This window comes from Macrosteles quadrilineatus, unplaced genomic scaffold, assembly GCF_028750875.1.
Source record: "Macrosteles quadrilineatus isolate MER2022 unplaced genomic scaffold, UCM_ALF_1.0 Scaffold_8__2_contigs__length_117827958, whole genome shotgun sequence".
Taxonomy (NCBI): domain Eukaryota; kingdom Metazoa; phylum Arthropoda; class Insecta; order Hemiptera; family Cicadellidae; genus Macrosteles; species Macrosteles quadrilineatus.
Window position 1 is genome coordinate 36,777,999 of NW_026542601.1, and position 26,568 is coordinate 36,804,566.

The 26,568-nt window shown below is 35.3% G+C and overlaps 1 protein-coding gene and 1 long non-coding RNA gene across 3 annotated transcripts in view; one reads left to right on the top strand and one right to left on the bottom strand.

Annotated features, from left to right (window-relative positions):
- The window catches only part of LOC128999342 (caskin-2-like), a 242,594-nt gene that overhangs the window by 30,426 nt on the left and 185,600 nt on the right, over positions 1-26,568 (top strand). The window lies entirely within an intron of this gene.
- LOC128999344 (uncharacterized) lies at positions 22,189-25,899 on the bottom strand. The gene is made up of 2 exons (XR_008491280.1): positions 25,809-25,899; positions 22,189-22,466 (listed from the first exon to the last, which is right to left on the bottom strand). It is a non-coding gene; the product is annotated as an uncharacterized LOC128999344 (long non-coding RNA).

The window sequence follows — 26,568 nt, forward strand, 5'->3', positions numbered from 1 at the left end:
AACGTCATTTGAGGCTCATCAAAACGAGGATGTCAAAATGCGTTTTGATATTTTTGCATTTTGTGTGAAATATTTTCAATTATGCAACAACATTTTGAATTGCAATGTCAATATTTGTTTTTTGAAGTTAAACAAATTGCTACAATTCTTAACTGTTTTCATTGACATTGATTACTATTTTAAAATGTCCAACTGTTAGTCAAACACTATGTATGGGTGTTCCCATTTGACGTGGAGTAGTAAAATATTATAAAGAAACGAATTGTGTAAGATGATTCATTTGTACTTTCTCCCCCTATCCATGGTATATGGAGAAAGTAGTATACTTTTGTTTTCGTCAAAATTTTCGAAGCTGAGTTTTGGATAGAAATATCCGTTATGGATCATCATAAGCCCAAAATTTAATTTTCGAGGCGATATGCCTTAACACACAAAGCTACATACCTGTGGTCCGAATTGGATGAAACATTATTTGTGGGTTAATCTATGTTATCTCCAGGTTTTTAATTTTTAAATTTGGATTTTTATAGGCAATTTTCCAAATAAACCCATAAATAACATGACAATCTGATTATTTCACTAAACTGTTGTAACTATTTTGATTAAATTTAGTTTGGTAGTCCCTCTAACCTCGAATAGAATGACACAAACCCCCACGCTGTACATTTTACGGTGTACAATGTATAGCAATTGTTGTAATTTTCCCAATAAAAACCCTCATAGTTACTCCCGCCGTGTACCCACTTCCTATCTAGTCTGCAAAGTATATAGGAATTTTCCGAAACTGATTTTACAATATTAAGTGCATACAATTTCATTGTTGTTCGATGACAGCGACGCTCGTGTCCCCTCACTATAGACCAGTAATGATTACAGTCCCGTTCCGTTATAATGGGTCTGGTATTGGGCATAAATTACTCTAATTGACCCTAGCCCGTTTAGCCGTTCGTGACCACGTCGGTCGCAATAAATGATATCACGAATGGAAACCATTTTGTTTGTATCAATTTAGTTTCGCGTTTGATATAAATTATTCGCTTGGAGTTGATTTTGGTGAATCGGCCGAGTTAGTAGTTATAGCGAGAGTTTTTCTGCTCTGGGGACCAGTGTTCGAATCCTGGGGATCACCAATGGTTTTTAACTGTGTGATAATGTTGTGACATAGCAATTCGGAGAACACTATATGTAGGTTCACCACACATTTAGAAATAAAACAAACGGTATTCGCAATCTGGCACGTAATTTCTCCCATAAGCTAGTCAACAACCCTTGATTAAATGGCGGGAGTAACTCATGTGTTGTGAGTAAAATTGAAATATATATAAGCCTAATTTTTTACAGCAATCTGGGTTTTACCAAAGAACCATAAAATACTAAATATCAAAATCATTCGAGCAGTTTTTGTTCAAATTTAATTTTCCGTTACTTGATAGGGTGAATCAACATTTAAAGATCATAATGCAAACAAATGAGAAAACACTTGGAGGTACCACGGTACCCACCTACCAAATTCTCATCCAAATCGGACGTCAAGTGTGATCTAGCTCTGTCCACACACACACACACACACACAGAAATCACTTCGAAAACTACTTTTTTGGATCCAAAATGGGTATTATCATCTCTAAAACTCAACCCAAGAGTTTTGACGGAAACAATACAAATTATACGTAGGATATTTTATAGGGAAGAGAGTAACAATGTAGATCTTTTAAATTTTGACAACATTTGCTGCATTATGTAAGTCGAACCCTACAATAAAAGCCTTTTGATTATCTAATTTAGGCTAGTATATCTAGGCCCTACAGTTTTCACTGGAGATTTGTTTAACAGAAAATTGACATCGAGTCGTCCCTAAAATTCTTCCTGTTGTGATTGTCGCAAATTTTGAAATGGATGATAATTTTGTACAGAATGTCTTTTGTTAAGTATGTCGATTAGTATCAAAAAATTTTCTCTAATTTATGTCCTATGAAGATTTTGCATTATTAGTAGTCACTCATCATTACTAACTCACACACTTTTTGAGTACCTACACTTCGGTGTATGAAAGGGCGGCATTCTGTGAAATCATGTATATCACCACTTTGGGTAAAGTTATTCATGGGCGTGTGATGCAATCGACCTTCACGGTAGGTGCGCGTCTATAGTGGAATCTGACTTACTTGGTGGCAAGATAGGTAGACGCACAGTTCATCATTATTACTGTATACGTAGGTTCGAGACGTTGGACGAGTCAAGTTGATATTTACAGTGAGTGAATTGTAAAAAGTATGAATGCCTAAGTTGGATTGTAGGAAGAAATCCCCTTTATAATTATTTTTTATACCTATTTTGTAATTTCTAAACTGATGAACGTTTAAGGAAATAAAATCATAAGTTTTACAGCTACAAGCTTACTGGGACGAAATCTAGTAAAATCAAAATTAAAAACAATTTCTTATGTTTGGTAGTTTTAAATGTGCAAATGTTAAAGTGTACATTTACTGAAAAATGTATTTATTGTAAAAGTAAGTTATTAGGGCCTACCTGCAACTCTTGAAAGCCAATTCTACATAATCACTATGAAAGTAAAACACCAACACTTTCTTTCGGCATCTTTGAAGACGTCTTTTTGTTATAGTCCGTATATGGGGTGATATTTGAGCGACCACAGTTTTTCTCCATACCGGTTGTCGAACCCCCCAAATCGTTCGTATACATAAGCCTAATCTTTAAAAGCTGCGTCGATACGGCAATTCTTCTATTCTTCTCTCTGCTTTTCAATCAACTAATGTCTTTCTGTTTCAAAGAACTCATTCAATGTTTTCCCTTCTGGGTTGAAAGCGAGAATACCTTCAGGATGTGAACTGTCATTCGTGGGCGAGCGACGTGTTTTAGAATTGATTATTAGACTTAGGTCTAACTTCTAACTTATTTCTAGGTTCAGGTGATAAATAGCCTGACAGGTGTTGTAGTTCGTTTCCTGTCCTAAAAAACTACTTTGTGGACTCCCATTATGTTTTATGAAGACACAAGCGTAAAATCCAATACTAACAATAACAATACTATTGAACTTTTATTTAGTTCCGGAAAATATTGCATTCATTATTCCTCATTTTCCACCCGAAAAGATGCTACTTTGATCATTTGTGTCAGGTACTGCTAGAATATAGATAACTGTTTGGAACGCCAGCACTATAAAAGATATACAGTTTTACTACAGTAAAATAACAATGTGGAAACGTTTAAATTCATACTTGGTATGGTAAGTATTTTAAATTCGATCAGGCCTAAATCAGATCACACAAATGCTGATTTAGGTTTTCACAAAACCACAGTTAGGTTAATTTAACTTTTTACGGACTATAAAATTATGTTTGCTATATTTATTTTTTACACCGGCTTGCGTACTTTTTCGTTATAATTAATTTGAGAGACTCTAAATCCATCAAAATCGGAAAGACCCGGTTAAAAATAACTTTGTGTTTGTTTTAATCATTTATCATGCTCTAGGTTGGGTTTGAATTCAAATTTAAGACTATATGAATAATTTGGTGTGGTGTGTCAAAATAGCTGTAAAATACCCACAAAACAAACCTAAGCTATTTTATTTAATGTGGATAAGTAAAACATTTATTTACACCCCCCCCCCTTCAAACTATGACACTAGGTACGGGCCCGGGTTCGATTTTCATATTACTCAAGCTAGACCTAGGGGTCGCGGCATTATCACTTAGATAAACTCCATTGGCGTTTGGCGGAATTTGAACCCGGAACCTCATACATTACAAGTCCTTTACTACTAAATTATCAGAGTCATTTCCGAAAAAATCTGACACAAACCTCCTATTTTAGGAACCCCATACGTAACCGAAACTAGATGCGATATAAACTATCGGATGTAGCCCTACTTTTGATTCAATTTAACTGCGGAGTAGTCTACGTCTATGTTGATGTGAGAAGCGGCAGTTGTAAGCCTATCCCTCTTTGCTTCCTGTATGTCATATGGTCGACATGTGTGGTCGGTGCCTTCTGTTGCGTACACTGGCCATCAGTCAGGATAGGGATAGGGAGTAGAGCAATGAACTATGGTAGAACCTCGATATCACGTCGTGTGGGGATTATCAAGTAAGACGTGTTATCAGATTGTTACAGATCGTTATCAGATTGTTGTTAAGGTAGATGTCGTATCCTGGATTGCAATAACATGTGGTTAGACATTAAGAAACGAAGGTGTTTGAAAGTCCAACTTGTCGTCAAGGGGTTTGTTATTGAGGTTCCATTGTATTGTATCGTTAGAGTTAAAATATATATACTCCACCTTCGAAGCTACAGTCACGAGTCTTGAATTTCCTAATGTTAATGTTTTAGAGAGTCCTCTAATAAAATGTTAAACAAACATTCAGTCTTAAACATAAATTAAAACCAAACATTTGAAAGAGTGGATGATGCATCGAGTACGAAAATATAAAGACACTGGTGGGATTTAGACCCTTTAATCGTACAAACAAAACTCGAATAACGAACGTATCTACACGGTATGGTCGAATGGTACATCGATATATCGAGACATGCGATGGTACATGATGACGCGGGGCGGGAAGGACTATTCAGATCCTGTAGTTTCGTATAAACAATACTTGAATAACGAATGCAACTACACCGTATGGTCGAATTGCACATCGTTGTAATCTATGGCTGTGTCGAAAGATGCGGTTGCTCACGACGCAGATCAGGAAGGACTATTCAGATCCTGTAGTTTCGTATAAACAATACTTGAATAATGAATGTATCTACACCGAATGGTCGAATGGTGCATCGATATATCGAAAGATGCGATGGTACATGATGACGCGGGGGCGGGAAGGACGTTTCGAACCCGAGGCAACAATCTTGGGCGCTTTCTCCCGAGAAGCGATGTAGAAAAGTGGAACATTGAGTCATACGGCTACATTTGTAACTGTACTGGAAGATGAGTACAAAACATCTGTACAAAACTCAATACATCTCCGGTTTACATAGTGGTGCAAATCTGCCAAAAACTATTTTAGTTGAGTTTGGTAACCTAGTTGAAACATTTGATAACAATCCTCATGAACTTATGAGCTCCTGGTGATCTCGCTCTCTTTTAAGACCTCCCTCGTCCCCACTTCTCACTCGTATGCTTAGCCACTGTGTCTAATAGTTCATTGTCCAGTGCTATTATCACTACAAACAGACCATAATTGGCCTCAACACCTCGTCCGGTTGAGGAACAAAAGTCTCAGCTGTTTACAAGGTCTTTAACCTCTCAAAGGGAGCATTGCCATCCTAGGTTCGTGTCTGGTCCACACGTTCACTGGTTCGAATCTGGTTGGTCGCCATAAAATTTCAAGATTGCTATCAAGGTTTAACTTAGTTAAACAGTACGTACGTTAACAAATAGATCTTAAGGGGTTTTTATATAGTTTGGATGGTAAACATATTGGTATAAAATGTCGGAGTATGAGATCACGGGTACTGGAATTAAAATTAAAGAACAGAGAAGGTCTCCGAACAGATTATTGTACAGAAAGTAATTTTACCAAGACCTAAGCATACACTATTTTACATCTTAAAATAAAATAAAAATAAACAAAATGTGAAAGCTTAGATCGAAATACACAATCGTTAAAGCATCTTGCTTGTAGAGCCTGTCTACAATGTATACTAATCACATCGACCACATTTTTATGAATAATTCGTAAACGATTTGTAAAAATACCAACCAAAATACGAACTAATGCCTGTAATTCCGTATCATATTTTGTATACTCGATGCTAAGTCTAATGTACAGTAGTTAGTGATTTTCACTTGATAACGGGAGGACTTTATCCAATTCTAGAAACGTTGTGTAGTTTTAAACACAAGACACGTCGGAAAAGTCGAATTTAATAATTGTAAAATAGTTAGATATCTTACCGAGTACCTACTCATTCGATATATCGCATCGCAAAAGACAACCACCCACTATTATTATTTCTAACGACTTCTGCACTCTACTATCATCCACTTTCTTAATCTCGCTTTCTTTTTCTAATTCGCCTTGGAGTTTCGACCGAAAGCGTGTGGTTAGCATGTCAAGTTAAGAATTAAGATTTCACGATCATTAGAAATAATAAAAGTCATTAAATAATTTAAAACCAACCATCATAATGATGAAGACCAATTTTATTGATAATGAAGTTGATTGACTCATTAATTTTATACCCTCCCGATATAATGTTGATTTGCAAAACCTGTGTAATTTTGTGCATTTGATGTTGAAATCACAAAGTAATTTAATAATTTTGTTATTGTTTTCAAATTAATTTTTTTGTTTTTACGTTGATAATTGTTGAATTATGTGTGTTGATATTTTGATGTTTTAATTGACAAATGTTTATTAATTCTTATAATTATTATGCTAACAAATAACCTATTAATACCTCTATAGATAGTAGTAGAATAATTATTATAACGTTAATACGTGCTATGGAAAAAATAAATTAGTCTTACATATTAAATGAGCCACTAACAAAGTCCTAAAACTTAATGTTCGTCCTTATAATGATTTTGATAGTTGGTGTGACATAAGAGATGCTCTAGTTAGTTACCATTTGAGTTTTTAGGGCTAGTTAAACGGTATCAGGAAAACTACTACATACTTTTCCCCGTTAGCTTGTTAAAAACTCTAATAATATGTTAGCGGTGGGAGTAACTAAATTGTATGGGTGAAATCACAAAAATTGCAATAACCTTACAACCCTAGATTTTACAGCATTGGGGGTTGTACAATTTTGTTTAAGAGTTAAAAGAACCATAAAATACTAAAACTTATGAAAATCTTACCTGAGCCCTTTTTAAAAATCCAATTATCTCATAATTCTATGGGGTTTATGGAAAAATCAAGATTAAAAATAAAAATTTCAGAAGAAGTATATGAAGATTATATACCATGGATTTGTATCCACAGACCGATTTTCTTCAAAATTGAACCACCCACAAGTGTAGTCTGTAAATCTGTACACAACCACACACACGGATACCCCTGCGAAGCCAACTTTTTTGGTTCAGGTGGTCCCTAAACGCACATTCCTACCCAAACTCAAACTCGAAAATGTTGACGAAAACAATACTATCTCCACATACCATAGACGGTATAAATTATCGAGACAGAAATTGTTAAGTTAAACCAGCGTAAACTGTTTACACTAAGTTTCTTTTTTCTAAAGCTTGGTACTAAGCAAGCAAGGTGGTTTATATTATGACGATTAAAGCAGTATTCAAAGCTACAACCCTCTTTTGCAACGTACACATCCTGGTCGAAACAGCCCTCCCTCAAATAGCCAATGTCACGGTCCACGCTCCCCCGATGTACATTGTAGGAAGTACGGTCAGTTACCGTTGTAGCGATTGTAAAAACCACCAACCAATTATTGTGCTCGTTCTACCGCGACGAATGTGTGTTTCAGTTTGTTATTGATATTTGCTTCACGAGGTGTTGTTATTGTTTGTGGTTATTTTACAAGATATGTGGGTGCAGTATGGTCGTGCGATTTAGTACGAATTGTGTTGTGGGGTTGTGTTTGTTCTGCTGTAAAAAGGTTGTTGATACTGAGACTGGTTGGTAGCTTTTGGATAGTTCGAAACTGGACACGACTGGCCATAGTTACTCTCCTGGTCAAAAAACAATCTTCGAGTTAGTAACAAATTTACACTGCTCACTTGCTTGTACGTTAAACTTGTACCCATATCCAGTTTAAAATACACTGCTTGATGTTTACATTTAAATTTTGTTCAATTTATTATCTTAAATTAAATCGAGGTTACTTTTATTACTTTTCAATGAAATGGCGATCATACAAAGTAGGTATTTTAAGCCAAGTATGAATGGAGATGAGTGTAGGATGAGTGGCGCGATCTTGTTGTCTTTAGTGATTAAAGCCGACATATTCCCTAGACACAGCTGTTAATTAATAGCCCATACAGCTAATCCAACTAAGGGACTTACAGTTTTTTATAGTGGAATCCGAACCACATATTTTCTTGGTATTAACGAATCGGTCTAATTATCAGGATAGTACTGTGGATAGTCGTAGTACTCACTAGTGCGGACGTTAATCCATACCAGGGAGTATCGTATCCACAGTGCATGCCTATAAATATCCACAATTCGTGACCTCCTAGTAGCTGTATTACAGGACGTCGCCACCGTCCCAGTCTATGGTTTAATCACAGCCAGGTTTGAAAGAGAGAAAAAGAGTTTATGAAAATTGACTTTAAATGGGCTAAATTTATTGGAAATTGTAACCTCTTAATAGGTTGAATTGTCTCTTTATGGTATGGATCTACAATTAACAAATGTATCTCATTAGCGGTGTGTGCGTACACGTTTTTGCCCCAAGACGCTAAATCGTGTTTCACATTACTGCAGGTTTGCAGGTTGCGGCATTTTCACTAAGATAAAATCCATTGGTGATCTTGTGGTATTCTAACCCGGGACCACAGGGACCAAAGTCATAGGCTACCACTAGACCAGTTCGCTCCCCCAGCTTGCTTACCTGAAAGTAAACATAACTGTTATGTACACAAACTACAAAAAAGAAGAAACCGACGGTAGGATTGTTTACTCTGGTGTTGTTTACCTTCTTATCTCCAGGACGTTATCAGTCGGGTCACCGTCTGGTGGTGATAGCAAGTCTGGAGCACAGCTGATAGTAGTGAGAGGCTTAGCTTTTTAGCCTTACCTTTGCTCGAAGGACGCTACTAGCTCGGAACGTTTTACACATTACTTCATGCTAGGTATAGCTAGAGCGTTGCGACATTACCTAGAGTAATTGGTAATTGGCGGGATTTGAACCCGGGTCCACAACACCGAAGTCCCGTGCTTTACCACCACTATACTAGCTTGCTTCCCTGTGATACTCTAGACAACACTACAGAGAACATGACTTGTAACTAGCCATGTTATTTAAATTGTTGCTTTTTTTCGCTATCGAATGATAGTCTTACAGTGTTGTTTATCAATTTATAGGAATGTCATGAAATGTTTCTAAATTCCTGATTCCAATGTGGTGTGTTCCTAAAGGATATACATATTAAATTGTTTACCTAATTTTTCAATTGTTAAATTTCTTAATATCTAATTGGTAATGCGTTGGTACATATAGGTTTATTAATTTGTTGTTTATGGTTCTCATTACTTTTTCGATAACGCCCAGGGAACTAATTATTATGACGTCCCCATCTTAATTAATTGATCATTTTTACAACTACGTGTTAAGACTGTGCGAATTTCATCCTCAATTCTTTCATTCCAATCCTACCTTTCCACTACCCTTGTGAAAGAGACAGGAAATACGCTACACCCCGGTGTTGGGGGCGGATACAGCTCAGGGGTAAAAAATAATGTACTTTACATGTAGGGGAGTGGCTCACCCTACACCTGGGCAATATCCATTAGTATCGGCCTAGCCCAACATGATATATCCCCTGGGCTATTGTCTCCACCCCTGGGTTTGTAAGAGCTGTGATTATGTCTTGGCTTAGTATTGACAGGGGTTGATTATGCTGTATGAAGCCGTAAGAGCTTACTTGTAAGATTAAGCATATGCTGACAGCTGACGGAAGGTAGTCACTCTCGTTGAAAGTTGTAGCAATGACTTTGAATAGCACATCTTGGTCTGAAGCCGCAATTCATGTTCGAGAATGTTGATGCCTGAATGTCTTTCCTCGTTTCAAGGTAAATTTTACCGTTTTGCCATCACTTCGGTTTTAATACAGTAGGACTAGCTATGGTTTTAAATTATTTCGTTTTGTTTCGTTATACATGTATGTAAAATAACAAGAATGAATTAGTAAACAACAACCGTAGGTACATGGACGGACGGGGCTACACTTAACATTGTTTTTAGATGATAAGAATCTACAATGTAATGTATGGATGTACAGTATGAAGTTCTTGAAGAAAATTGAATCACGGTAGTTAAAGCAAACGACAGTGCGTCTAATTTAACGCAAGAAAACTTGTTAGGTAAACATTAACCTTTGTTTTATCAATGCTTCAAATATTCAGCTCAAAATACAACATTATGTTTTTATCCATCTGGTTACATCTTAACAGTTTTTTTAACGACGTGACATGTTTCTGTCATATAACCTTTTTAGTGAAAGGTGAAAATATCAATCACATTTATAGTAACAGTAACCTATTTATTTGTGAACGTCGTTTTTGTTTGTGCTATTACGTATACCCATATCTATCTCTTGTGTATTTTCCTGACAATAATTGACCAAACAGTAGAGTAAAACCATTGACTATACACCTCTACCTATATACCTCGTAGAGGTGTATAGTCAATGGTAAAACTTATAATTCGTACGCTGTCTGGTTAGCTAGTCGGAGCCTTGTCGGGTGTTTTGGTGTTTTTGGTTTTGTGAATCGATTCCCTTCCCACCCCTTCCTACCTAAACGCACCTGGGAGTTGGAAGCGACAACAACACTTTTATCTGGATTTTCATTTTGAAAGCGAAAGTTTCGTATTGAGCTGTTTTTGAAATATTTTCAAAACTGACTGCTATTTTAATTACATTGTAGATTTTTATTTTTTAACTTATCTTTACACTGTTAGTTACGTCACAGCAGATATACTGTTTTATCTTCCTCTGTACTTTTATCTTGCACTGTTCGGTATAAGTTATATATTAATAGGAGCTATAAATAGGAGCTATAATGACCTACTCTTTGAAAGTGTTTTTACTGAGAGACGCTCAGAAATAAAGGAATTTTGTATATTTATAAGTGGTTTTAGCGAATTTCCCCTATAGGGAATAAGCTTTTTTTTCATAGGCCCATACTAAGTTGAACACAAATATGTATATGGCACACTTTTAGTTTCAACTAATAAGACTTATAAAAACAATGTGTGACAATGCAGTTTAATCTGCAAAATTAAGAGAAGCAGTTCTTTTTTCCATCGTCCTTTATTGCATTAGAATCCTAATGAAAATCAACATCCATGTAGCCCTATGGTGAGTATTTTAACCGTTATAACAAAAAACCACATTATTGGGTTTTTTTCCCAAACGTGGGTGTATGAACTGAGATCCCTTTATTCGATTAAGACTATTCTTAAAATACCTTAAGTATTCGGTATTAAATATTACTAACAAAAGTTTCCTTTAATCTTTGTTTTCACCAGTGGGAGGACGAATACTACATTTAAAAAGAAGACGCATCGATGCATTATGCAAAGCTGCATACAGTAATGCCGAGCCAGCAAGTCAAGGTTCAACGATCACGTGTTACGTGACGTCACTTGTCAACAATCAGCTGATTTGCAAACAGCTGTTTTATTGCCCGGTACTGTATGCGGTTGACGTGTTAATCAGAGTTAGGTTATGTGTTGATAATATATCTCAACTTCTACGTTTGTAGATTTACCATAGTTGTGGCGCGTGATGAAAGTCGACAGTCAGTTAATAAATTAATTACACAATGAGTTTGTAAATAGAAACAACCAAAGCAGGAAAATTTTACCGGCGATTCAATTGTTACATGAAATAGCTCGGTGGTGCTATCATTATGAATCACGAAGGAGTATTACTTTTTATAATTTTAGGAACCGGAATCCAATTACTATTCTTTATTGGATTACATTGACTATTATTTGAGGGATATGTTGATGACTGTTTTTACTAAATGGTATAAACTATTGAGTGAAAACAGACTGGTAGCTGGTAGGTATAAAAATGTTCATGGGATAGAACTGGACCTGTACAGGATTATGATGGGTGATAACTCTTATTGTATCATTGACTTATACCTACTCTGAATATATAAATAGTAAAAGAACATTTGAATATAAGCTTCGGTTTTCATTGGCCGTTCAATTAGAAGCTTTTATTAGTTTTGTTTTAGTTTCAATGTAAATAATTTCATTTCTGTACTTAATGGGTCCATTTGGCCCTAAAATATTACCTGTTACTTTTAAATTACCGTTTTAACTGTAAAAACGATAGTTTCATATCAGGTAATGCACTGATTCCAACGTTCTACAGTATTTCTGATACTTTCTGCAATAAAATGTAAAATAATGATTATTCTGGTTGTATACGTTACACTGGAAGTGAAATTACTGTTTTCTTTACAGTATTTCTACGTGTTTTCGCCCCTAATGCTACCCTCACCTCAGAGGACATTCAAGGACCTTCTCCCTTCTCAGCTCAGTCTAGTTTCTCAAGTGTTCTGTCTCCAGACCTCTTGACTCGCGGGTTTTTGTCCCCGTTCCCGCCAAAAGCTCGGAGTCGGATTTCGGTGTTGTAACCGTACGATTGACGTTGATGGACGTTGAAACTTCGAGTGAAGAGATTTCTTCTAGAGAACAAAGGGCGATAGTAATTATTTTATTGGTTTGTTATATGGTATTTTTTTGCCCCCCCCCCCCCCGGTTCATATTTTATTACTGAACCATTTCTGATAGATACTTTATTATCAATAACTAATCATTGGACTATTTGACGTAGGTTCCTAAAAACCTATTATGGTCATAATTGTATAGATTAGGTAGGTCTACGCAAATGTACCATGGTTCATAATGCTCTATATTCTGATCATGAAGGTAGTTATCGCTTTATTGGATAATGTATGGAGAAAATAAAATATTCTTATTCTTTAATAAAATCTCATATACGGTTATATGCTTAGAACTTTAGCAGAATCGAGTCGAATGAAATTAAATGTGTTGTTCTAACTCATTGTTTAAGTAAGGTGTGCTTAATCGAGGAACTAATCTAGAATACTTAAGTGCCGCAAATCTTACCTATTTGTTTTGTTAATCTCTTAGAGTTAGTATATTTCTTACTGTATTTTTATACGTATTTTGTTTTTTTTTCAGGTAAGAGAATCTTTACGAATCTAATTAGGCCTACTAAGAAGCTATGCACGTAATTTAAGACGCCATCACCGATTGATCGTTACTTATAGTGTGATAAAATATTATGCCGTGACTGGTATTCTAGTGAAATGTCCTAACAAATAAGAGGTATACATGTAATCTTTCATATATTTTATAGATCAAGTTCACAAGTAAAGTAAATCCCAATTTTTTCTGCAACATACTATGAGTGTGTGTCATTGAACCATCTTCTATTTGATTTTTGATGGCTAGAATTGGTACAAATAAGACTAGATCAGTAACCAAATGCCAGCGATGTTACACAAATCCCTTGGTTTACGCGTCAGTACAGCCAGGCCTCTGCCTACACTTGAGTCTTCTCTTGTTCAAGTGTTCGCGTCTGGACATAATCGTCCTCTTGTCAGTCGAGGCTATTTTTCTTCCTGCAGAGGAACCACTTTGGACACAACCTTGTAACTATAATATACATTATATACATTGGAAGTCCTGTCACATTATGATTTAAAGTCTTAGCGAGTAAGACTTATTGGTTATTTTGTAATACATTTTTTTATAACCAAATTAGTTCGTACTTTCTGAAAACATCTTTAAACATTACAATGCATTACGGTTACGCACAGACAAACATATAAATTTGTAACAACATTCCAAGAATGCTGAGAACGAGTTTACAGTCCATAATGTTAGTGAAACTATTGCATTATACGGTTTAGACACACTTTCTATAAATTTGTAACCGTAACTATCGAATGATACGGTAATTCGATATCTTTCACCGGATTTCGAAAGTCAGCTACGTGGGTTTAGAGAGAAAGCATTGTTGTGGTAAAAGATTACATAAACAGTATTTATGGTATTTATCCGTAAGAATTTGAATGCTGTGTGCGACCGATGTGTCAAAATTAATTATTAACTTTGTTTTGCTTAAACTTTCTTTAGCTAACATTTTGTTTTGGTACGAATGTTATTGGATGTTGTAACAGTTCCAACCAATCTGACGACTGAATAGTTAAATCTATATCCTGTAGTACAAGTTATTCAACGAAATACTTTTAGGTATGGCCACTACCAATTGTCAATGCACGTTTTAATAATAGCTGTTCACATTAAAACTGAATCTTAAATAAAAAATTGAGAATAAGGTGTAAAATGTGCAAGGGAGATAAAAGAAGGAAGAAAAACTCGGTTTAGGGGAGAAATATCATCAGTTGACGGATAAAAAGTGACGTCGAATTAATTCTCGGCTCAAGGCCTACAGTCTTGAGTGAATAATATGGAACCTGATCCTGGAGAAGAATAAGAGGGGAATTAAACCGACGGCTTAGAGGCGAGTAAATTTAAGCCCCTTGAAAACTTTGGCGTGGATTTGGATGGATTAACTAATATGACTCGACGCTGATTCGTTTGAGAAATAATTTTGAGTTGAATTATTTATTGCCGGTAACTTATAAATTGGAAGTGGTTTTTTTATAAATGAAAGAAATCCAAAGTTTCATTTTGGATTTGTGGAAAGGTATCTTCGTTTTTTTGTTACTATGACGTGTCCGAACTTGTAACCATTGATTTTGGATTGTGTGAGCTAAATTGTCGTCTTTTTGTATAGTTTCGAATACGTTTTCGGTCTTAATGCAGTTTTTACTTTTGTTCTTGGTGCTGGCTGATTTGAGAAATAAATTTTGAGTCGCATTATTTATTGACTTATATTTTTTAAGGGTTGTGTTCTAAAATGAAAGACATCTAAATGTTCGAAGTGATCTACAGTATTTATGTCCAAATCGTGATCTATGTTGTTATGTTACTATGTCAAGCCAGAACTTCTAAACTATTGACTATGGATGCTGGAGTTAATATCTCACCCTATTAATGTATGTTTTATTGATTTATTAAGGTCTGAGTGTTCCTAGAATGATTCACAGAAATCAATAAAAAAAAATTAAATTAATTAATAACGTTAATAATAACGATAATTTTTTAGTACTGTATAGCTTAGGGCCATGTCATACGAGCGCTATTGCCGTCGCGCAGATGCCGTCGAGATAGCGCCGGAAAAATTGCATGTCATACGTGACGGCAAATGCGTCGCGTTGATGCCGTCCCGCCAACGCCGGGTGCCTGTCATACGTAGCGTCTTCCGGGCGCATTTGCCGTCGCGGCAATTATGTTATTACCAAGATGGACACCATCCAGTTTTTTGCAAATTTTAGATACATATGAATAGTATTATCAGAAGAATCCAATAATCCTGTCATCTGATTCCAGTTTTCGTGCATGGCCTCCCCAACCTCGTTCCAGCACTGTGCCTTCAGTTGCCTGTTGCTGTAATCACTCGACTTTTACATCGTACAGAGGTGGCAGTTTTTCAACTAAATAAATAAAATTTTCCGTATCAAACATCGTATCAAATATCGTTATGATTGCTCCAAAGGTGTTCCAGTTGTTCTGACAGTGCTCACGCGGCAAATGCGTCCCGCTAGCGCTAGCGCTCCGTATGACAGGGTCCCGCGTCACGTGCGCCGCGTCGCTAACGCGACCGTCCGCGTTGGCTGCGCTCAGCGTCCGGCTAACGCGGACTCGCCGACGGCATTAGCGTCCGTATGACATACACTGTAATAGCGCCGTTACAACTTACGCTGTAACGGAACGTATCAGTAAATCGGTTTGCATATTTCTTATCGAAGCTCCCATTGTTTATGGATTTTTTCTTTTTTGTTTTCCTACATTACCTTTATTATAGAAAATGAAAATAATTATTTTAATGTATTTTTATTATTATTATTGATATGTAAACTGTTATAGTTTAATATATATTTTTAAAATTTAGTTTGTGTATATAAAGACTGGGACGATGGAGCCGTCCTATAATTGTAAGCTAGTAGGAGGTCACGAATTGTGGATATTTATAGATATGCACTGTGGATGCGATACTCCCTGGTGTGGATTAACGTCAGCACTAGTGAGTACTAAGACTATCAGCAGTACTATCCTGATAATTAGACCAATTCGTTAATACCAAGGCAAGAATCTGGTTCGGATTCAGCTATAAACTGTAGGTCCCTTAGTTGCCATTAGCTGTTTGGGCTATTAATTAAAGGCTGTGTCTAAGGAACATGTCGGCCTTAGTCACTAACAAGATTACAAGATCGCGCCACTCATCCTTCACTCATATTTGGGTTAAAATACGCACACAGTGGCGTCCCCATCTTAAATGATTATTGATAACTAGGTGAAACCCGTCGAAATCGACAGTTACTTTCAAGGCTTACGCTAATTCATCTAACTGCGATAAATTGAGTGAAATTATGCATTTTTTGAGCATTTAGCATTGTTTAAAGAGTAATAAGTGTAAAAACAATAATGATATTAATTGCGTTAGTTACCAAATATGGTTGATCATTCAACGAATAAAATATTTCCCATACTTTGGAAGAACCTTTAAATAGTACTCGTATTAAAATCGTATTGGTGGATCTTTTTTATTAGTTAAAAACTTCCCCAATTTCATCAGTGTAATAAAGATTAATCTATGATTTTATTTGAGAGAAAATATCTGCTTGTTTTTTGAGGAGACACGTTCTAGCTTGAAAGGGAGGTATATCCGTCACAGTGTAAGTTTGATTTTTCCTTCGTCGCATCAGTTCATATCGTACTTCTGTGCCAATGAATTATCCTCTAGTATAGTTTTAAGAAATTGGTTGTGGGGATATCGTACTTCTGTTCCAATGAATTACCCTCTAGTATAGTTTTGAGAAATCGGTTGTGGGGTTAATGTTAAAGCTAAAAGACACTTCTGCACTTGTATTATTTTGTATTGTATTACACAATCAAAGATTTTTCCAATGATTTTCCAAAATTTTCCAATTTTCCAATGATTTTCCAATGATTCAATGACATGTATGACAATAATCTCACGAACCTATGATGATCTGTCTAGAATAATATGATAAAATATAGCCAAAAGTGGTGAAAAAGGCAGACACCAACCCCGTACAATAGATATAAGATAGTTCAATAAGAAATAATTATTGTTAAATAAGAGTTACTGTGATAAAAGGATTTTCCACTGATTTCGTAATGGAACGTTATATTGCAAAATATGACATGATACAGATGAAAATCAATTTTAAAATCAGAAAATAACATTGCAAATACTTCTTTTGGACAATTTAGTAACTCCCAATAAATGTGTGTTGTTTAAAATACAATTCAAAAATTAACAGCTGTTTCATTAAACAATATTATCCACATGGACAAAATGTAAACAAATCTGTGGAGGGATCTTTAGGGGCTTCTGGGGCAGAGCCCTAACGGGATTCACTTAGTTTTTCTTTTGGTAACTCATCTAGAGACCAAGACCTTTCTTTGGACACCTCTACCAAGTTTCTACGCCCAGTCGTTCTCTCAAATTAATGGAGACAAAGTTTCCAATTAAATATTTAGATTCCCCCATGTTAATCTTATGGGAGAAAATCCAACTTTGATGGAAGATCCTGCCCAAACTAATAAAGATTTCAAAAAACGAAAAAGACTTTGCAAAACTACAGATCAGGGCCATTCATTTGACACTTTAATCATCAAAATCGGTCAAAAAATGAGGGAGGAGTTCTGTTTACAAAAATCGGCTTAGCGTATTACATATATAGATTGATTTAATTATGTACCTTCCTATAAGAGAATAGTGGTAATAATTCATGGTAATAATTGTTCTTATTGTGAGATTAATAATATTATCCATACAGCATCATAAAAAACATCAGGAACTTAATAAGCTCGTAATCTTCGGGGAAATTGAGATCCCTCATCATCACACCACAGTACTCTTTTCCTTGTCCTTGGCTAAACTTATTGGCGATATAGAATCAGAGTTAAATTAGCTTGAATATTCAAATTGGAATCGAAAACAATTGCGAAAGTTAACTTTGAGGGAATTGTCACTTTTTCGCCACCGGATTGAGTCTGAGATGAGCCTTGGGAATTAACATTTAAAGTGGGCCAACTTTGGTGTGCCAATATGTATGGAAATTAATTTACTCAGTTCCGTACAACTTGGATCATAACTGGGAGCGCACCTGGAAAATGTCTCGGCGCTTGGGAAATTTAGCTAGACTACTATAATAATTTCTTATCACGGACAGTTGATAAAATAAATAGTTCTGAAGGAAGATAGATGACCAATTTCATAGCAACTTATGTTCTTTTATTTAACGTTTCTCTTATGTTTTGTACTTGCTGTACTGATTTACCAAGACTTAAAATTGCAACTGATCAAAAAGGTGAAAATGATACCGGGGGTTGATAAGATTACTCTAATATTGAGCAATGGCTCAATCGAATTCATCAGTGGATGAACTAACAAATAAGGTACAGCAGAACCTTGATAACAATATTGATTCTCATGGTGATTATTCAATAAAACTAATCATCATGGTTTGTAAATATATGTAATTAGGGGCAAAATAAATTCAAGGAGATTTTAAAATGACTTTTTATCAAGGGTGATTTGTTATCGAGATTCCACAATTGGTTTGAATGTTGCTATGTATATTTGAAATATATTTTCAATTCGTGTTCGAAAATTGAATATAACACAATTTTCACAGTAACACCTATTAACTGGTACGGACAAGTTTCAACCTCCAACAATTTTTGCAGGGATGTATTTTCATCGATGGTAAGAATATTTAATCCAAATAAATATGTTTTGAAACCCTCTTCTATATGTGAACACGCATGTAGGGTCCCTCGTACACCGCGATATAGACGTCGTGACAGTCGGTACAGCTTTGACACGTGGAGATGAGGACGTCGGATCGATGCGAGCAAGTGACGAATCAGAATCAGAATGAAAGCGAGATAAACCGGCGTTGATGTCGGGTTTACGGTGGTGAATCGGAGCGACTTAATCCCGAGGGAATCTTCAGTTTACACTCTTCTTATCACCACCCAGCCAACAACCAACCCTTACGACTTGCGACGTACCACTTGCTTAGCATTACGTGAAGTATTCTCTTTTAAAGCTGTTTAAGATATATGATTTAATAGAGTGCAGTGTGCATTCTGGTGTATTTTAAATATAAATTATAATGTGCCATATACAATTATACGATGTACTTTCTTGACCAAGACTCGGTCAATCAATATGATGTTATTCAATAAATTGGTGATGTTAGTCACTTATAAATTCCCCCTTAGAGTAAATAATTCTAAGGACGTAAAACCCGTGCCACAGCAACCCTGCAGACTAGCCAGGACTAAGCGAATTTCTCTTAACCTGATTTGAACGGATGGTGTTTTTGTCCAATAGTGACCTCGAAATGAAGAAGTAAATCTGTTTCGGGACTAGGTCTTGCTGTGAGACCAACGGTAATGGTTTATTTAGTGTATTTCACGTTTGGGAAATTCACTAAAATTTAACAAAATAACTTCCTTAAACACCTATACAGGTGTCCAGAATTAGCCATAAAGCTAGTGGAGGATTAATCATACATAAATTAATAATTAATTAAAACAAGGATTATTAATTAACCGGATAATTTACCAACAAGTTAAGTCCACCCAAATCGTATTTAATACAATTTTTGAAAAATGTCATTTTAGAGTTTATCGTGGACTTCCATAAGTAGGCCTAAACAATGGTATTTTGGTATCTGAAATCTGATTCCGTCTTCAGGTTATCTTGATATGTTTGAAGTACTTTGTCATCGTATAAAGAAAGCTGCCCTCAATAATCCTCCAAATAACATGAACTTACCAACAAAAAATTCCGTTAAAAGAATTTTAGTTGACAACCGAACTGAGAACGGACCGTAAGGAGAAACCTGTGTCATGTGGGCCAGTAGGATAATTAGTGTAAATGGTATTACTGTCCGTGTTACGTATAGTCTGCTCATTGAATACATCAGTTAGGTAACTTGAGGCAACTTGGCTCTGGCTGAGCGAAATTTGTTGCACCACAAAAGTGCCACATAACTTGATTTTGCTTGTAAATGAAAAAGAAGTTGGAAATTGAGGGTTTAGACTTGATTTCTTAATTGTATGATAATACAGCGAGTCTAAATGGATATTCGGTGGTTCTACAGGGTTCTACTATAGATAGAAAACTTAAACGGTGGCTGTTGATATTGTAGACACACTGTGAACTTAGAGCAAACACTAGTACAGTATATGAACTCTCAAAGCCAATATCGTGGGTTGCGGTGATGCAAAGACTATAGAGTAACGACTGTCTAATCGAAGGCCGTGGCTGATGAGCTGTGAAGGTCGTGTCAGATACAGTTGGCTGTGGATTATTATTTGAAGACACACGGTGAACTATAGAGCGAACATTGTTGTTGTAATGATCAATTTATATGTTGTAGGCTATATAATTATTATTATTAGGCATTGCATAATACATTATTGTTAACTATTTCATTATTTATTATTTGTTATTGTTATAAATTTTATAATATTATTATTGAACCCGGACTCAAACCACAGGCATTTTTCTGTTGTTAGCTGTCAACCAATGATCTATGTAAATTGGTGTATTGCCGTTAGTAAATAAATAAATAAACACAATTCACTTTGTATTTTGTGTAGCCTAAAAGATCTAGTCGGGTAAAAACTAAACGATAATTTATTTGTTGATCGGCACTATTTTCTTTTTGCGAAATCAGAGGACAAACTTTGCAGCTATAAATTATAAACATGTACAGCTGACGTACTGAACTCCAGCTGACTCTTTTGCCTCGGGTAGAAAATTAGCTATTTTCGACACAACGCATGCATTGAAAGCAGATAATTCTGCTACAGAATCTTCTGCTACGTGAACCTTTTACTGTACCATTATAGTTACTAACGCATAAACGGGTCGTAATATGTAATCATACTGTGCCCATACTTTCTCCCATTAGCTTGTCAACACCACTTATCATTGGGTAAACGGTGGGAGTAACTATGATATTTTATTGGGGAATCGAACAGAAAATTCTAAATTGAAATTATGCGAATTCTATTACCATTCGTAGAATGAAATTTTCCATCCTTGAACAGGGAATGTCATAGGTTATCTATTACAATGATAAACATTATATTGCGGGCAAAGACTAAAGTAACAGCTGATTTCGTGTGGTTAGTCAGCTGATTTTTCATATGCGCAATAACTTAACGACCGATATATCAATTAATTATTGCCAAAATCATTATCCATGTGATATCTGGTGTCACTGTCATTGAAAGTAGTTAAACATTTCTTTCAGTATTCGTTAACCGTTGGCAAGCTTAAGAATTATAATTGTAAATCATATTTGAAAAGAAAATTACAGGCTTTAGAAAAGAAATTCTAAACAGGTGTTAATTTACCTTTCCTATTCGGCTAACTTCAACTTGCTTAACTCATAAGAGATCTTAACATTATGATTTGATGAGCAATGCCTTTAGTTCGTGGATTTTCTAACAATATTAATTTACAATTCTAGAGGGGGATTCAGTTGGAATTTTAGGTTTAGAGAATGTTGGAGCTAACAAATTTATTGGTGGAACAGTACCACAGGGAGCCTAGAATGTTATTGAAAAACACATTGGCTACTAAAAGCCATAGCATTGGACTTGTGGGGATTTAGATTAGAACAAAATGTAGAAGTAGAAAGAGATTACAACTTATCACAAAAATATTTAGAGTAAATGAATTATATCCGGGCTATTCAATACGCATAACAATATTATGCCAAACCCCTATACAAAATAAGGATATAACTATCGAAGTATTACCGCAAAAGTGAAAAATCTTCGTCATGAAATAAACCACGGTGAAAATAAGACATTGGGTTACATGATGCAATGTAAAGATTACCATTTTGAGTCCAATTAGATTTTGTCTATTTATATTTTTCATCTGCTTGTTTCTCTGATCGTGAAGAGCTAACAGGTTTCAATGACCAAAGGGAAGACAAATGCTGTACGAGTTAATTTTGTTAACTTAATTAAAATCTTTTATATTTCTATGTCCATGTACTTCATAGTTTAACAACAGTCTTCATATAAGTTTAGCTATTGTTTATGGTTTGTAATAAAATGAGTTTTGTAGACTATAAAGTGTGCCCGTTTATGATGTTATTTAAAGCTCTGTAAAGTGTGTTAAACCATAAACCCAATTAACCACAACAAATTAAGACTCGGTCCCCCGGTGATGATCTGAAATAGATAAATAACCAACAAAATACAGCTGGACACTAGTTCAAGTTAATAATCTGACACAACTCAAGTGTACTTGCTTTTGAATAAACATTATGAAAGAATATAAACGTATGGTTATAGTAAATATGAATTTCTTTTGTTTATTTATTGGTCAGACATGTTTACAGCTCATACCTTTTGCGTGGTACAATAAGTGTAAACCAATTTGCCATCACTGAAGAGTTTTCGGCAATTGAGGTCTTCTTCCTTACATAAAAAGAAGGTTTTTTTCGGGTTTTTAGACCAAGATGTGCACTCCATGCAGCGTGAACCTCTCTTCCCTGAACCACCTGAGTTGTAGTATCCCAAACCACATTCGACATAACGGTTGAAGAGAGCCTCACAGAAAGCGCCTGAAACATAACCGTTATAAACTTCTGTTGTTTACACTTCTAAAATACAACTCAGACATTTACACACAATAGTGATGCGTATTGGTAAGTTTTTAGCCTCAAGGTAATTCTAAATATTGAACTATTCTAGCATTGCCAATAGCTTAACTCGACTACAGAAGTGTAAGCGACTTGAGTTTCAATGCCTGTAACTGCCACGTGATTCTTCTGCTCCTATATTGGACAATGCGTTTCAATATAGGCTATGCATCATCATGGGGGATTTATGGGAGGGGGGGAATTAGGTTTTCTCATATTTTTACCCTTAAACCACAAAATTTATCAATTTTCTCCATACCTTTTTAAAGAGCTTAGTACCCCCGCCGCAGCAAACCTGCAGACTAAGCGAATTTCCATTTGCCTGATTGGATTTACACTAAAATGTCTCCTTAAAAATATCATATTTATTCCCTATTTAAATAGAATCAGTTTAACACATACTTAGGTTTGCTGCTACAGGGAGGGTAAAAGTGTTTTTTATGTAAAATGTTAATAGTTAGTAAGAAATAAAAACATTTTCCAAATTTGGGCAAAAAATGTTAATAAACAAGCAAACTACTACAGTTTACTTAGGCCGAGCGCACACGGTGTGACTGTTTTACAACTGTCGTTGCAAACCAGTTGCGCTTGCAACTGTTTTGCAACATCGGCAATGTATTGCAGTGGGGAGCCGCACACGACGCAACTGGTCGTTTGCGATTTTCAAAAAAGTTTGAAACCAGTCACATGCAACGTTGGGCCCGACGTTGCAGCAACCAGTTGCACGAAACCACGGGGTGTTTTTGTGGTGTTTGGTGGAAATTTGTTGTTATTTTGACGGCCGTATAGTGTTCATCTCAAAATGAATGATCAAGAATTCAACTTGAAGCTCGTTGGAGAAGTGGAGAAACATGAAGTTCTGTACAACTACAAACTGCCAGGATATTCAAGGAAAGATAAGTTCCAAAAAGGTGTCTTTTGTCATTCTGTAAAAAGATTTAAATTTCCTATCCGACTGTGACAACTCTCTAGCTGCTACAAACAGCCTACGCCTGACGTTATTTCTCAAATAAGGGTGAACCCAATGTTCCCTCTGTACCCTACGGTGCTTTCTGTATTCCTAATAACTAATAACGTCTTCTTCGTCTAAGTCTGACATTGTTATTGTACTTAAAAACACTTAAAAACAAGGAAGGCCTTAAAAACAACGTCACTGCACTTACAATATAACACTCCACTGATTGCAGAATATACGCAACTGTAGTTGTAACACAGTTGCACCGTGTGCGGACAGAAGCTCTTTTTCAGTTGCAAACTGGTTTCAGTCGCAACGGGTTTGCAACGGTTGCTCTCAAAACAGTCACACCGTGTGCGCTGGGCCTTATTCTCCATAAGAATAACATGGGAATTTTAAATTTACAACTTTTTGATATTTGCTCCGTAACCATTAGGCGCATTATAACGCTTCAATATACTAAATTATTTGTTTTTTTAAGCTCTACAAAATAGTTTGGAAAGAAATTGCAAAATGTTATGTTTTATGAGTCAAAAGTGGGAAAACCCCATTTTTACCCCATAAAACCCCCCATAAACCCCCGTCCCCATGGTCCGATCATGCTGGTTCGCGAACTCGTTCGAATAAACGTAGGTTTACACGTTTGTACCAAATTTCATCAAAATCGGATCGTTTTTGCTCGAGTTATCGTGCTAACGGACACATATATAAATAAATATATATACTGTATATACATATATATATATATGAATTTGAACGGATGGTGTTTTTGGCCTCTAGGGACCGCAAAACGAAAAAACAATCGGTCCCGGGTCCAGGTCTTACCATGAGTACTACGGTAATAGCTTATTACATTCGCTAAAAAACAAATAATTTAGTATATCAAAGTGTTTTAGTACGGTGATTGATTACGGATAAATTTAAAAAAAAATTAATTTAAAATTCCCATGTTATTCTTATGGAGAATATTGTAAAATTTTGAAGTTGGCTTGTTTATGGATATATTTTGATCAAACTTGGCGGATTTATTGATCTCATACTAAGCTATTGGCACTTTAATAAAAAAAAACACACTTTATTAATTTCCCTGTAGCAGCTAACCTAGGCACTCGTTAAACATTAATGTTAATTTAATAGATTAATTGAAAATCAATCCAGGAAAATGGAAATTCGCGTAGTTTCGGTTTGCTAAAGCGGGGGTATTTAAATATTCTATTTATATGAGTTTTGAAATCTTGTAGGGAGTGTGAATGTGGGTATGTCCGGCCTTTTAGCTATGGCCACTCACTTCCAGCCACTCATGATATATGTTAAATGCAGGGCGAATCTCGTAAGTTGGCCAACCATTGGTTCACTAACAATGAAATGAAGATTGTTCACTAAACCAAACCCAAGAAACCACTTACGTAGTTCCATCGCTAATATAAAAAAAATTCCAAATAGCATTCATTATACGTGAAATAGCGTATTATTTTAAGAAATTACAATTGAAAGGAACTTATTTTTTAACCTTATCCATTACTCATTTAGTTTTAAAGATATTAAAAAAAAAATGATTTCCCAGTTTAAAATATATGTTAAATGCAGAACAATTGGTGAAAAACTTTGTATAACAATTGGTGAATGACCTTGCATAAAAGTTGGTGAACTACCTAGTATAGGCCTAAAATTTGGAGATCGACCATGTATTACCTTATATTATTAATATTTGGTCGAAAAAAACACTTTTTACCTGCGCAATGGAAGCAAACCTAAGTACTCGTCTAACAAAATGTTTTTCAATGGAAACTCAGTGTTGCTTAGAAATGTTTTAGTATGAATCCAATTAGGGATTGACAAATTTAAATTCGCTTAGTGTGCATGTTTGTCGCGTTGGGGATATTTATTTATATCCTTGCTAAAAAGCTGTGGGTTCTTATTAAGCCTATGCGGAAAATCCAATTAAATTTCTGGTCATTTGAAAAAATATAGATATAAAACTTTTGATATACTCTACCAAAAATAGAATGATTTTTGTGTTATATAAATAAATAATAAAGATTAAAAAAGTTTTATAGTATAAATAAACATGTTTTAGACAGACGAGTGAAAATATAGTTTCCGCTTCTGATTCTTTTTTGAGGAAGTAAGTATTCTAAGGTTTTTCAACTCTCTTCTAAGGTTCAATAAAACAGCCGGTGTCATTAAAGTACTGTGTTTCAACCGGTTAGCAGTAAATTTAGCATTCGACATCACTTATCTTAATCCATATTAGTCAAGCTAATGTAGTAATCGTAAATTACAAACATACATTTATAAAATGTACTTACACATCACAAGCAGGAGAATCACCTTGATCAAGTACATGATGTGTCATGTGTGCAGATACTCGACAATATGGGATGATGTTGCAAGAGTACAGCACAGCTTCTGGCAAATGTAAAACTACTGTAATTGTATGATGTGAACTAATTTATGTGACTCTCACTCGTTGACGATCTTTCCAATTGCCGTTATTTATTATGACTGATGTTTTTAAAGGCCATCTGACATGAACAGGAAAACTGTAACACATTTTAAAGTAATTTGATCAATGAATCACGAGAGCACATCGTTGAAATTTAATATGTTTAATTCAAGATTTAACTTAAAATTGTTATGTTAAACTATTTTATCGTGTGATCGAATTTCAACAATATCTAATATACAATTAAAATTTAAAATATTGGGAGTGTTGCGATTAAAATAATAATAACCATTTTTGCTTCGTGACGGGGCAAGGAGCAAATCTAGAAAATCGGGAAAGAGTCTCCAGCCTATATCTACTGTATAAAAGTGAAAATATCCTCGCTGCAGCAGACGTGCAGACTATAACCTGATTTGATTTGTACTTAACACTTTGAGTGCCCCAATGCTAGAAAAAAAACTTTTCCATTTGGCCCATTTTTATTTTTTGCCTAATTGTGTTCATTATTAACTATAATATCAATTATAGTCTAAAATTATGAATAATTATTAATTTTTATTCATAATTTTTAACATTTATTTTGTGAGACCACATTGGTACCACTGGGCCATTATTGATCTTTT